We start from the raw sequence: 14,009 nt of genomic DNA on the forward strand, positions 1-14,009 counted from the left end.
TAATTATTAGGGACGTCTTCGAGAATTTATATGCCTCGGTCGAGCCGAATAAAAAGGCCCGTAGACTCTAACGAGTAACGAAATATTAAAAGCAAAAAAAAATTTAGGCCTTATGTAAATGGGTTTTTTGTTTAGTTTAAACAATTAAATTTTTAAATAGGCTTACCTGTATAAAAAAAACTTAAAAAATGTCTTAAGTGAGAGTAGAACTTGTAACCTTTTGATTGGAACTTACACCCATTTACCACTAGACCAACTTAGTTATTGTATAATTAGAGTAAAACATTATATATATATATAATTCGTTTTCATTAAAATATATTAAAAAATTGTGCCCCAAAAATTAAGTGCCCCGGCTGGCCGCCTACATTGCCCTATGCCCAAGCCGCCCCTGATAATTATGTATGTAGCATGAAAGTGTGAAAAAATGTACGTATGAATAAATGTATGTATGAAAAGAAGGTAAACAGGTAATGTACGTAATATGCATCTTCGGATGCGTATATGAAAGTAAGTGAATGTATTGTATATAGCCTGATTAATTAGAACTCATTCAGTGTATCTGACTTTTAGTATACACGCTGGTAAATAGACTAAGACAGTTGGCTTGGGGGGGACACATGGCGGGATCTAAAGAAGCTGGCATCTGAAAACTTAGTTGTTAATGTTTGAACTAAAAAGACATGTTTTATATTATTATTAATTTGAGACTTATGTAATGAATGGTTGACATTTATCTATTCCGGGAAAATTTTTAATTAACTCTGATATTAGAACTGTGTTTATGAGTAAATCCAACGTCCAAGTAGGGCACCGGGATTGGGGCCTTACAAGTTGGTATCAGAGCATAAGTTAGAGAGAATTAAGCATCCTACATGCTTAGACTCAAACAGAGAATTAGACATAAGTAAGGAAAGAAAGATAATGCCAGTTCAAGAAAGCCATGTGTCGCTCGAGCAAACTAAGTAAAAGTAAAGTACATGATTAATGTATGTATGAATAAATGTATGTACGAAAGGAATGTAAACAGGTAAAGTATGTAATATACATCTTCGGATGCGTAAATGTAAGTAAGAGAATATATTATATCTTACCTGATTAAATAGAACTCACTCAGCATAGCTGACTTTTAGTATGTACTCAGGTAAATAGACTGAGACAGTTGGCTTGAGGGGGACACATAGCAAGATCTAAAGAAGCTGGCATCTGAAGACTTAGTTGTTAATGTTTGAACTAAAAAGACATGTTTTTTATTATAATTAATTTGAGACTTATGTAATGAATGGTTGACATTTATCTATTCTGCGAAAAGTTTAATTAACTTTGATATTTAGAACTGTGTTTATGAGTAACTACAACGTCCAAGTAGGGAACCGGGATCGGGGCCTTACAATGTTCAAGTTAGTTTTTATGCGATACCATATGATGCCATGTATAATTTGACAATGGTGTTAGCTCGTCAAAAACGAACCCGGTTCGCTTATGTTGTAGTTTCGGACAAGTTTGGATTTTTTTAATCTTTTAATATTCATAACATATTTATTCCATATTTATAACTCTAAAATCATAAAATTAACATGTTGGAAACAAATTTGATATTTTGTCAAATTTGCGTCCGACCAAAACCGAACCACTCGTTTAAATTATTTTAGGCCGTTTTATTTTCTTGAAACGAGTCAAACCGGTTTAAAATGACTAACAACTATTGTAACTAAGACTTTTAACAATAACTAAAAATGAGTAACTTATAACCATTTCTACCGGAAATCTACAATAATTATAGTGAAATATATATATATATATTTTTCTTTCAAGCCTTCCAAACTTTGAACCAAATCCATGACTTTTACTCATTCTTTTTATTTTTCATTGAACATTATTTTGATCTTAAAATTATTTTCTAGAATCCCGCCTTGAACCGAACTCGTTCGGTTGAGCTCACTTATTTACTTAGTTCGTCTTTCGCTCGCTTAATGTTATCAAGTGAGTTTCTCACACCCTTTTTACGCTTTTACTTTTTGGGATAGCATACATATCCTAACAAAATACTTAGTTTTAATTCGCTTCGTATATTCAAACTACAAATCGTTATCATGGACTCGTGTGCTTACTTGATTACTTACTCAAAGATTACGTGCTCATGGTTTCCCCAATAAGTATGATCATATGCCCTCCTTTGAACTCAGAACCTTGTTGTTATGAGTAGACTATGGACCCTCAATCCGAGTACATTCGTTGTTACCAATTGGAAAAGACATTGCTAGATTGTGCCATTACTACACTAAGTTTCATAAAATTTTATTATTATTATTATGTATTTATATAAAACTTATGTGAACTCACAAACTATTCAATTAATTGGCTTTATTTTATATGTATGCTACAGGTACACTTATTAGAGAATGAACTGGTGAAGACACTAGAACTAGGATATTTAAATAATAGACAAAGTTGATGTTTGTTTTATTTCTTTCCATTGTATTTGTTTACTTGAACACTTGTTTTTGGTTATTTAAATGAAATAATGATAATAATGTCACTTAATAGTGTCACGTGTGTTTTGAGCAATATGTGCGTCACATTCAATCGTTTATGTTATAGCCAGGGTGTTACACTGGTGGCAAGAAACTAAAGGAGGGTTGGAACTTGGAAGGAGGGGTGAGAACGACAAAACGTCGCCAGATGCTTTATTTTGATTAACATTTTTTTTGTTTCTTTTTTTTAACTTATTATTAAAAAAATTATTATTGATTTTGTCATCATGGTTTGGGCCTAATAACCTAAATTTTAACACTGGATTTTGTATAAAAATTTGTTTGGACCCAATTTTAAGAGTGATCAAAATCCATTTATAATACATAAGAATTATTTTTATAAATACATATAAATATAGATATAAATATATATATATATATATATATGGGATGGTTCAAGAAAGAAATGATATTACTGCAAGAAATTTGAGAAATGGATATGGGCCACTAGTTTTGTTTTAAGTTTTAAATGCTAAAAGCTAAATAAAGAAAGTATTAATCATTCTCTTTCTTCAATTAATATAAATAATAAACCATAATACTTATCTACTTAATTAATATAACTAATTAAATTATTATAATTGGAAAATATTAAGAACTCATTTATTTTTATAACTTACTTTTCGTGTCTTGATTTTTATCCTACACAAGTATAATTTATTCATACATTAAAATTTCTTTATATCCAAAACTAATTTCTTCCAACTTAATGTATTAATATCCATTAACACATACTTATATTATAATGAATAATACCAAAAAAACTATTTTACATGTGTTTGCATTAGATATCAACAAAAAAACATATAACCTACACAAAAATGTATAATCTACACTTGTTCTAAGAATAAGACAACATATAACCTACACACGAAAAACATATAACCTACACACAAAATTCATCATCAATAAAATACACACGCACACGAAAGCTTTATCTTACACGAATAAAATTTATTCATACATTAACTTCTTTTTATTCAACACTAATTTCTTCAAACTCAACATATCAATATCTATCAACACGTAGTTACATTGTGATGAATAATACAAAAAATTATCTTACACATGTTTGTAGTAAATGTCAATAAAAAATATACAACATACACAAAATCATATATCTTACATTTGTTCTAAGAATAAGAAAACATAGAACCTACATATGAAAAACATATAACCTATGCATGTGTAGGATATGTGTATCTTTGTGTAGTTTATATTATTGTTGATGTCGAATTACATATATAAGTTGTATGCTTTTTGTATGTTGTACATTTTTATTGCTCAAAACAAGTGTATATTATATAACTTTGTGTAGGTTGTATATTTATTGTTTACATTTAATGGACACATTTGTATGATATTTATTTATTATTATTTATGACAATAATTTTTATAGGCATACCAATTGAAAAAATCCATATTATGTTTTGATATTTAGTGTTAAAAAACACGTTGATATATGATAATAAATTGAGTGGATATTAATTTTAAATATAAAGAAATAGTATTATATGAATAAATTGTATTTATGTTGAATAAAATGAAGAATGTGTAAATAATAAAACTAAAGTAGTGGTTTTATCTTTTTAATTATTATAGTTAAATTAGTTACATATATTAATTAGAGAGATTTATTATGGTTATATTAGTTATATTAATTAGAGAGAGGGATAATGCATTTATTGTTACATTTACATATTTTTTATTTATTTTTAAATATTTAAAACCTAAATTAAAACTAGTGACTCATATTCATTTCTCGTATTTCTTGCACTAATATCATTTCTCTCTTGAACTTAAACATATACATATATATATATATATATATATATATATATATATATATATGGTAAGGATTCTAAAAGAACCCTTTGGAAATTGAGAATTTTTTGGAACCATTTTAAGCCACAAAAAAACCTCTAAAAAAATATTTTAAAAAAAATCATAAAACAAAAATTTTTAGAAAGTAAAAAAACAAAAATTCTTATATTTTCATTCATCTTTCATTAAAAAAACACTTTATACACATGTGTATAATTTTATTTAATTTCTAGTTATGTAATGTACACATATGTACATTATCATTTACCCTAAATTGTGCATATGTGTATAAAAACGTGTATAAAATTTAAAAAATAAATATCATATATATGTGTAAAATTTTGTTAAACTGATATTTTTTTTCAACTTTTTTTATTTTTTTTATAAAACGGAATGAAAAATAATTTTTTTTTGTTTTTTTACAGTTTTTATTTTCGAGTTTTTTTTTTGTTTTGTAAGTTTTTTTATTTTTTTGTTAAGAAGAGTGTTTTTTGTGTTTTTTTTATTATTGGGTTTTTTATGGTCTAAAATGGTTCTCATAGTTCTTAATTTCAAAAAAGTTCTCTCATATGATCCTATATTATATAGGATCATATGAGAGAACTTTTTTGAAATTAAGAACTATGAGAACCATTTTAGACCATAAAAAACCCAATAATAAAAAAAAATCATAAAATAAAAAAACACAAAAATGAAAAAAGTAAAAAAACCAAATTCTTACTTTAACATCCCGGTTTCATGAAAAAAACTCGGTTTAGCTAAATTATATACACATATGTATAATATATACATATATGTACATTTACATGTTTTTTTATACACATATGTATAATTCAAGATAAATGATACCGTACATATGTGTATATTAAGTAACTAAAGATTAAATAAAATTATACATATGTGTATAGTACGACGTTTTTTTAATGAAACCGGAATGAAATATAAGAATTTTGGTTTTTTTACTTTTTTAAAATTTTTGTTATTTTTTGTTTTATGATTTTTTTAAATATTTTTCTAAAGGTGTTTTTAGTCGCCTAAAATGGTTCTCAAAGTTCTCAATTTGAAAAGGGTTCTCTTAGGATCCTTACCCTATATATATATAATATATATATATATATAAACGAAGATATAAAAATCCTACGTGTCGTGATGTGGTCGCCCCCCTTTTTTTGGAGTCACCAGATTTGCTTGATTTTTAAATGGAGGCTTCTCATGCATTTGACTCAAATTCATGGGTATGGGTCTAACCAAACCCAGATATTTCTTAAACGGGTTATAACATCTCATTAAATTAAAAATTATTCTCACCAAATTATTGATGTAAAAATCCTATAAAATAGGATATAACAAAAATTAATATATGATTTATTTTAAAAAAGATATATATATTATTTAAATTAAAAAACCAATTTGATAGTAAAAAAAATAAACAGGTCTTGGGTCTCATCAAACCATACGTATATTATTAACTTTCATAGATATTATTTATAATTAAAAAACAATTTTATAGTAAAAAATATAAACGGGTCTTGGGTCTCATAAAAACCATATAGCTTTTAAACCGGGTTATAACATTTCATTTATTTCTGAAACAATTTATTATCAAACCATAAGTATATTATTAACTTTCATACAATAAAAAAATATAAACTCAAAAAATAAATAAATAAATATTAGAACAAACAATATAAAACAACCCTCGTAATACGGGGGTTAAAAACTAGTATATATATATATATCTTACATTACTAATAAAAGAAAATCCTTGCGACAAATGTCAGTCTCATATTAATTCTTGATCATGTTTTCCCTCCAAAATTCTTAATCTTTAATCTCCTTGATTCTAGATATATTCATGGGTTAAAATAATTTGTTATTTGGGTTATAAACCGATTTACTTTCCTTCCGAGAAAATATATTTCATTTTAAACAGATTTTCTAGATAATAACTAAAATTTAAATTTCAAAAGTATCGACATTGATGATGATGATTATTAATAATAATAATAATAACCATATATGTGTATGTTAATACACAGTTTCTGTATTTACATATCATAGACTTTTATTAATAAATATAATATGTGTTTTGATCAAGCATCTTAAACATTTGTTTAATTAATATAAATGTGCTATGTGCTCTTTTTGTTTGTTTAGTTTTGATTTTTAAATTTATATTCATTAGAATTAAATTTTGACTAAAAATTAAACTTAATATATATTAATACAGGTTTGATAATCTGAGTTGTTTTTACAACCCAAAAAATTTATTAGTAAAATGTAACGTCCTAAAATTTTCGTATTTAATAAAAGAAAGTCGCGTTAAGTTATTGGGCCTAAATAATTAATTAGTATTAATAATGATCATGGACTTTGACTAATTAAGATGGACTAAAGGGAATGGGCCTTAGGTCCATGGGCTTTAAGGGATATAAATATCCTCTTAAACCACCCTAAAACCCTAAATCCTCATTTCTTTCCATCCTAATCTCTACACACTCAAAAACACACACACATATCACTACACCATATACGGCCGAGAGGGAGACGAGAGAGATTTGAGACCAAACGAACGTTAGCTTGTATTGGATCTTTATTACACGAGCTATATACAAGATCTAGAGTTCATAAACGAGCTAAACGAGATCCAAACGAGCACTAAAGGTATGTTCTTGACCCTTTAAAGTTTACGTTTTTATAAGCGTTTAGCCTTGAAACTTAGAACGAGATTAGATCGGGCGTAAATAAAACGTAAAGTTGTGAGCTTGATGTTAAAAACAAACTTAACAAACTCGCGGCTGCATATGACACGTTTAAAATTGTAACGATTCCGGCAAATTCAGGTATACCCTAGCCGGAATATACTATTTACGTGTTATTCAATACTGAACATATGAATTATAATGTGTTTATACGAGTATATAAGATTCACAGTACGAATTATACTCGAATGAACAGTTAGTCGTATTAGAATTACGATTAACCGATGAACGGTTATTGAAACCCGAACGAATCGGGGATTACGTCATAGATGAAATATATGATGTTTAGTAAGGTTTACGAAGTATTAAGGCTTCGGGATAAGTGAATTATAGCACAGAAAAAGGATTTCGATTTATTAGTACGTCGGTACGATAAACGAAACCTTTAATATCAAACCAAGCAAGAGACGATCGAACAAGCCGAAAAAGATGCACAATTACCGACAATATGATGTGTTGAGTCAATAAACGTCATGGTTTAAGTTTTTAAAGATTTTAAATCGGTTTTATATAAATTTTATTTTTAAGCCGAAAAACGACCGTTTTAGCCTCGTTTTAAGCCGAATTAAGCGTTTAACCGAAAAACGAACTGAACCAGATTATCCACAACATTATCCGGATTACACAATCCAAGTTTGTGGCCAAGAATGAAGACGTGGGTCCCACCCCACACCCTAACTTGGACCGATCGGTCCTTGCACACACACTAACACCTTCATTTTTCTTTTTTCTCCAATCTTTCTCCCAAAATCCTCTCAACCCCTTTGCACATTCATCCAAACCTTTGATTTCTAACAAGATTCTCAAGGTATAAACATGATTTTAATGGTTGATTCTTAGTTTTGATTCCATAATCTTGAGAAAATGAGGTTTCAAATGAAAAATGGGTGAAAACACGAGATGAAACCGATTCTTGGAGGATCAAGTGATGTATACAAGTTATACAAAGGATCTTGGTCCAAGAAAGTAGTTAAAAGAGTCAAAAACGAATTTTTACGGTCAAAATCTTTGTTTTGATGTTTTAATCGAAACCATGAAAGAAATGGCTTGATTGTGGGTATAACTTGCTTGGTGTGGTGTTGTTGTGCTTGTAAGTGTTGTATCTAGTGGCTAGCAAAGGCTAGAAACCAAGATCTTTGCGATCTAACGCTAGAAAACACAAAGTAGTTCGGTTTTCGTATGATTTGTGTGATTTGGACAGATTGTGGTAGGCTTAGAGTTGGGTCATGAAATTTCACAGAGATGATCTACACATGAAAATATGAGATCTGTGAAATTTTGGTAATTTTGGATAAAGGATGAATATTTGGTGAATTTAATGCTCGGTTTTGGCTAAAAATGGTGAAAAATAGCTAAACATCATGAAAAATTCTGGAAAATTTAAGATAAGCTATTTATAACATATAAAAGTCACACACAAAATTTCAGGTTCATTGGAGAAGTCTAAGTAGGCTTTTCGGTAAAACGAGTTCTAGGGATTTCTAGCTCGGTTTTGGTAAAAATGGCATGAAAGTGAGTTTTTGGTTCTGGAAAAATTACAGGGAAATATGTGGGTGACAGGGGTCATCCCAGAAAAATTTGGGATTTTTCGAAGGTCGTTTGGTATGTTCGACATATTTGGTGTTTAAATGACGATTAAAAACGGTTAAATAAATCTTAGATATAAAAATTAATTCTGAAAAAATTTTATAAAATTCCTTACTGTCAAAATATGGTTTGTACAAAATTTCAAGGTCCGAGACTAAACGGATATTTATTTGTGCTAAAAGGAACTTAAAAACAAACTTTTAAAGCTTAAAACGTGTAAACCGGCAAAGTTCGCCTAAGCGAGCTGACTGGTGCATAAAAACCTTAAAAATGGGCTATTTTCATGAAACTAAGTTAATCATGTAAAAATAAATCATCCGAAAATAATTCGGATGATTTGGGTAATTTTACCCGATTTAACCGTTTTCGGTGTATTAAAGACGGAAACGGGCCCCGCGGCCAAACGGGGTGTCTAACCGAGCTCAAATTTCACCAATTTAATGAAAATATCAATAACAACTATTTTCGGGTCGTGTGTGGTCAAACTTATTTTTGTAAACATAAAGACGGATAACCGTGCTAGGCACGCAAAACGAGAAAACAAACTAACGGTAGTTTTGACTAAAGAACTCTAGGTGATATCACAATCTAAGTCCTGAAAAGTATTTCGGGGTTAACATTGTCCCCGGATCGTGTACGGTACTGGGTTAACAGTGTCCCCAGACGTACCGGTTAACACGAATTTAAGTTATATTGATAGAAATTGTGTAGTAACGATTTGGGGATCGTATTACAGATCTGTACCAGTAGCCGTGCACCGTAGTACATCTTGCTCACAAGAAGGTGAGTTTTCACGAGCCCCTTTTTACTGAATTGTTTTAAATATTTTCCCGGGGCGGAAAGCATGTTTCTATCAAAGTGTTTAAGTACATGCTAATCGCATGGAAACGAATGTATTTATATAATGTTTATTGTACGGAAATCGTACGGTAATGTATTAAGATGGTAATTAACTGAGTTGCTAATATTGTAAGGCCCGAAACAGTGTTCTGGGGTAACCGAGTTCCCAGGGGTTATTAAATGTGTTCTGGGGTAACCGAGTTCCCAGAGGTTATTAAATGTGTTTCTGGGGTAACAGAGTTCCCAGAGGTTATTAAATGTGTTTCTGGGGTAACATAGTTCCCAGAGGTTATTGGATGTGTTCTGGGGTAACAGAGTTCCCGGAGGTTAATCGATACGTTTTGGGATTAACAGAGTTTTCACTTGTGAACTCAGTATAATTACATCGCTTATTTATGATTTTTATAATGATTTGTCATGGTTTATTTAAATTAGTGAAACTCACCAACTATTCGTAGTTGACCCGTTTTCTTTATATGCTTTCTAGGTACACTCAAATTGGAATGAGTGATATGTGTTCGATGTTGTGTGCTATTTTGTGGAAGTCTAGAGATCTATATTTTGCATTAAATATGTTAATGTACTATCGGTAACACTTATGTGATAACGCTTAGATGGTTATGAAACTCAGAACAATGTAATACGTTTAAATTAATGTAGTGGTGTTTTCTTTATAAACAATGCTGTTGATATCAGATGTGTCTGTTGCATCCCGTGTACGTTTCCGCTGCGGTTACGGGGTGTTACAAAAATGAACCCTAAACTTATTATTAAACGTTTTGAGCTTAAAGGTCCAAACTTTATTCGTTTTCGAGCCAAATCTTATCTAAAAATGACCGTAGGAATGATCGCGGGTTTAGGATGTATCACATCCCTGAGTTTCGCGATAAAACGGAGATGATTATGGGAGGTTAAGGTCACACAGCGGCTGCAGCTGGGCAACTTCGCCACAGCTAAGCTCGCTGCTGTTAACTTCGCCCCCCCAGTAAGTTCGCCCTGCATGTTCGCCATGCTAAGTTCGCCGGACCCTAAGTTCGCCAGAAACTAAGCCCGCTGAATGTTAAGTTCGCGTACATACAAGTTTGCCTCATTCAAGTTCGCCTGCTACCAAGTTCGCATACTGTTAACTTCGCTGATGATAAGTTCGCCAAGTTAACTTCGCTGAACGTTAAATTCGCTTAAAATGTTAAGTAAAAGTAATCCAGTAATAGACCGCGAATCAGGCTAACGAATGAGTAGGTGAATAAAATAATAACTTAAAAACCTAAGGGAAAACGTGTTAAGACAGTTAATGAAAATAAAATTTTTCCAAGCTGACCTGGCAGCTTAACCCCAGCCAGGGGCTCTGCCCCTTGGACTCCGCTAGGGGCTGCCGCCCCTAGAACCCTGTTGCCAGGGGCGCTGCCCCCGGACCCCCGTTCGTTGTGGGTCATATAAAGATAGAAATATGATACGAGTAGTAATAGTTAATTGATACGTGTAATTGTTACAGCTCAAGAAAGGGATTACTATTAACGGTGAACGTAACCGCATTCAGGTGAGTTTCTAGCCCCATTTCCTTCTTATGTTTTCGGGGCTGTGTGCATACTCGATATGATTGTTAATACACTTATCCTAAGTGATAAATGTATGTCTTATGTGATATATGTGAACGGTATGAATGATTGTTTGTCGGTACGTGAACGATTTTCGGATATTGCACGTACTGCCAAGTTATAATTATGGATATGAATGTTATGTATGAACTATGAATGATACGTATGTATGTTATGAATGAATGTAAGAGATGGAAAGGTAGAAAAGGGACTGGACCCTAATAATATCCAAGGCAGAAAAGGGATCGAGCCCTTTAATAATCTCGAGGCAGAAATTGGACCGGACCCTGATAACTTCCGAGGCAGAAAAGGGACTGGACCCTAATAATATCCAAGGCAGAAAAAGGGACCGAACCCTAATAATATCTGAGGCGGAATAGAATAGAGTAAGATAGAATCGAATTATGAAAGTACAAATGAAAGTATGTATGTATGTATGTATGTATGTATGTATGTATGTATGTATGTATGTATGATATGTTATTAACTAGAACTCACTCAGCATAGCTGACTTTTAGTATTCACGCAGGTGAGTAGAATGAGATAGCTCGCTTGAGGGGAACACGTGGCATCGAATAAGAGGCTGGCATTGGAAGACGTTATGTTTAATATTATGTTATTTTGAAAGACAAGGTGGTTATTCTAAGACAAGTTATGGATTAATGTAATGTTTATGAAAGTTTTTATGTTCCGCGTATGTTTTTAATTAACTCTGATTTTAGAACTATGTTTATGAGTAAATCTAACGCCCAAACGTAAGGCACCGGTGACGGGGCCTTACATAAAATTATGTGTGTAACTTTTGGGGATTTTTTTGACGTTTTTTCATTTTTTATATTGAGTTATTTTTAGTAAAGATTTTGATCAACAATAATCATATTAAAATATATACTTTTCTTCATATCAAAATTAAAATATTGATATGTCAAATATTTCATTCAAAATATAAGCTCTTGAATTCAAGTTCGACATATGACAAAAAAAAGGTTTTCGGATTGGGCAATGGGGTATGTTTATCTATGGTGGGCAAAATTCTTACAGACTTTACAATTTATACAGTTTTCATTTACACATGTATCTATTAATATGTTTACATGAGAGTATTGCTTACGTTTAATTGTGTTTTTTATTTGCATCATATTATCAAGTTGTAATTTAAAGATTGACCCGTCCCGTGTAATACACGGGGTCTAAATCTAGTGTGTGTGTGTGTGTGTGTGTGTGTGTGTGTGTGTGTGTGTGTATAGGGGAGGGTTATCCTAAAAACAAGTAGTTTCCTAGAAAGACTAGGAATAAATCATAGCCATTGGATCATATCAATCAATGGTTTGAGATTTAAAATTACAAATAACCGTCATAGTTTCCTACAATTACTCTTTCACCATTATAACCGACATAGTTTCCTATAATATATATATATATATATATATATATATATATATATATATATATATATATATATATATATATATATATATATATATATATAAGGGTTCAAATAAAAAGAAGTTGTTTCCTAGGAATGGTAAGAACCAACAGAATTTTGACATTTGACATTAAAACCTATGGTGAAAGAACAATTATAGGAAACTATGTCGGTTATAATGGTGAAAAAGTAATTGTAAGAAACTATGACGGTTATTTGTAATTTTAAATCTCAACCATTGATTGATATGATCCAATGACTATGATTTATTTCTAGTCTTCCTAGGAAACTAATTGTTTTTAGGATAACCATTCCCTATATATATATATATCTACTATATATAAAGAGTGAGTGAAGGACCTCTTAAATTTTAAGAGGTCCAATTACTATTGCTTAAAGTACACTCATTAATGCAATCAATTTTGAAAATCTAGGGGTAGTATAGTCTTTGCTTATTATGATCATGTATGGTTAAAAGTTTTAACAATGTAGTTTGAAACATACTTACAATTATGGTCCTTAAACTTAAGGGTAAGTTTTGTTAATTTACTAAATAGTTACATATTAACTCCCTTATTCTAAACCAACAACCGCACGAAGTTTTAATGACCATAACTTTTTTACATGTTAATATTTTTTTAAAAAAATTACACTATAAAAACAAGCATTTTATTCTATTTAATTTGAGTATAGTATTACTATAATTTTAAAATTTTAATAACAAAATGTTACGTGACATGCAATTTGCAATTAGGGTCGCAACGAGTCTGGTGGGCTTGGGTCATGTTTCATACTGAGTTACATGTTCACCGATGAATGGTTACACATCTAATGCCGCATTACATGTATACTATAGTCAGGATACGTGCGTATTATAATGAGGTCACCGATTACAAGTTCGATGCCATGTTTGAGCGTCTACCTCGCCGCATCGCGCGGGCACCAAGCTAGTATATATATATATATATATATATATATATATAAATTCTCCTTCACCCAAAAAAGAAGTGCCCCGACTGCAAAGTACGGGACCAAAGAAGCAAATAAATCTTTTTAAAGAGGTTCCTATAAAACCACTTCAAAAAAGTATCTTATAAATATATTATGTAATAAATTAAGGAACACAAACCTCTTAAAAAAATCAATCTTTCGAGTTATTCCAATAAATCGCTTCAAAAGATTTATATCTTGAAGCGGTTTTCATTTTATTAGACGCTTTTTTTAGTTTGAATTTATTTTGTCGACAGTTTTCAAATAAACGGCTCCTAAATTAAAGAAACTCAAGGGCTTACCCGATGAACGCTCTAGCTACCTTTATAACAAAAAGTAAATAAACTTAAATATGATATATGGAGTTTATATAAGCTTATTAACTTAATTATAAAACCTAAAACGAATTTCCCAATTTAAAATGTTCTTATAGTTATTTAAAATATTTTCT

This window comes from Bidens hawaiensis, unplaced genomic scaffold (genome assembly GCF_021521415.1).
Source record: "Bidens hawaiensis isolate Kalapana, Puna unplaced genomic scaffold, B.hawaiensis_p1.1 tig00010465_1, whole genome shotgun sequence".
Taxonomy (NCBI): domain Eukaryota; kingdom Viridiplantae; phylum Streptophyta; class Magnoliopsida; order Asterales; family Asteraceae; genus Bidens; species Bidens hawaiensis.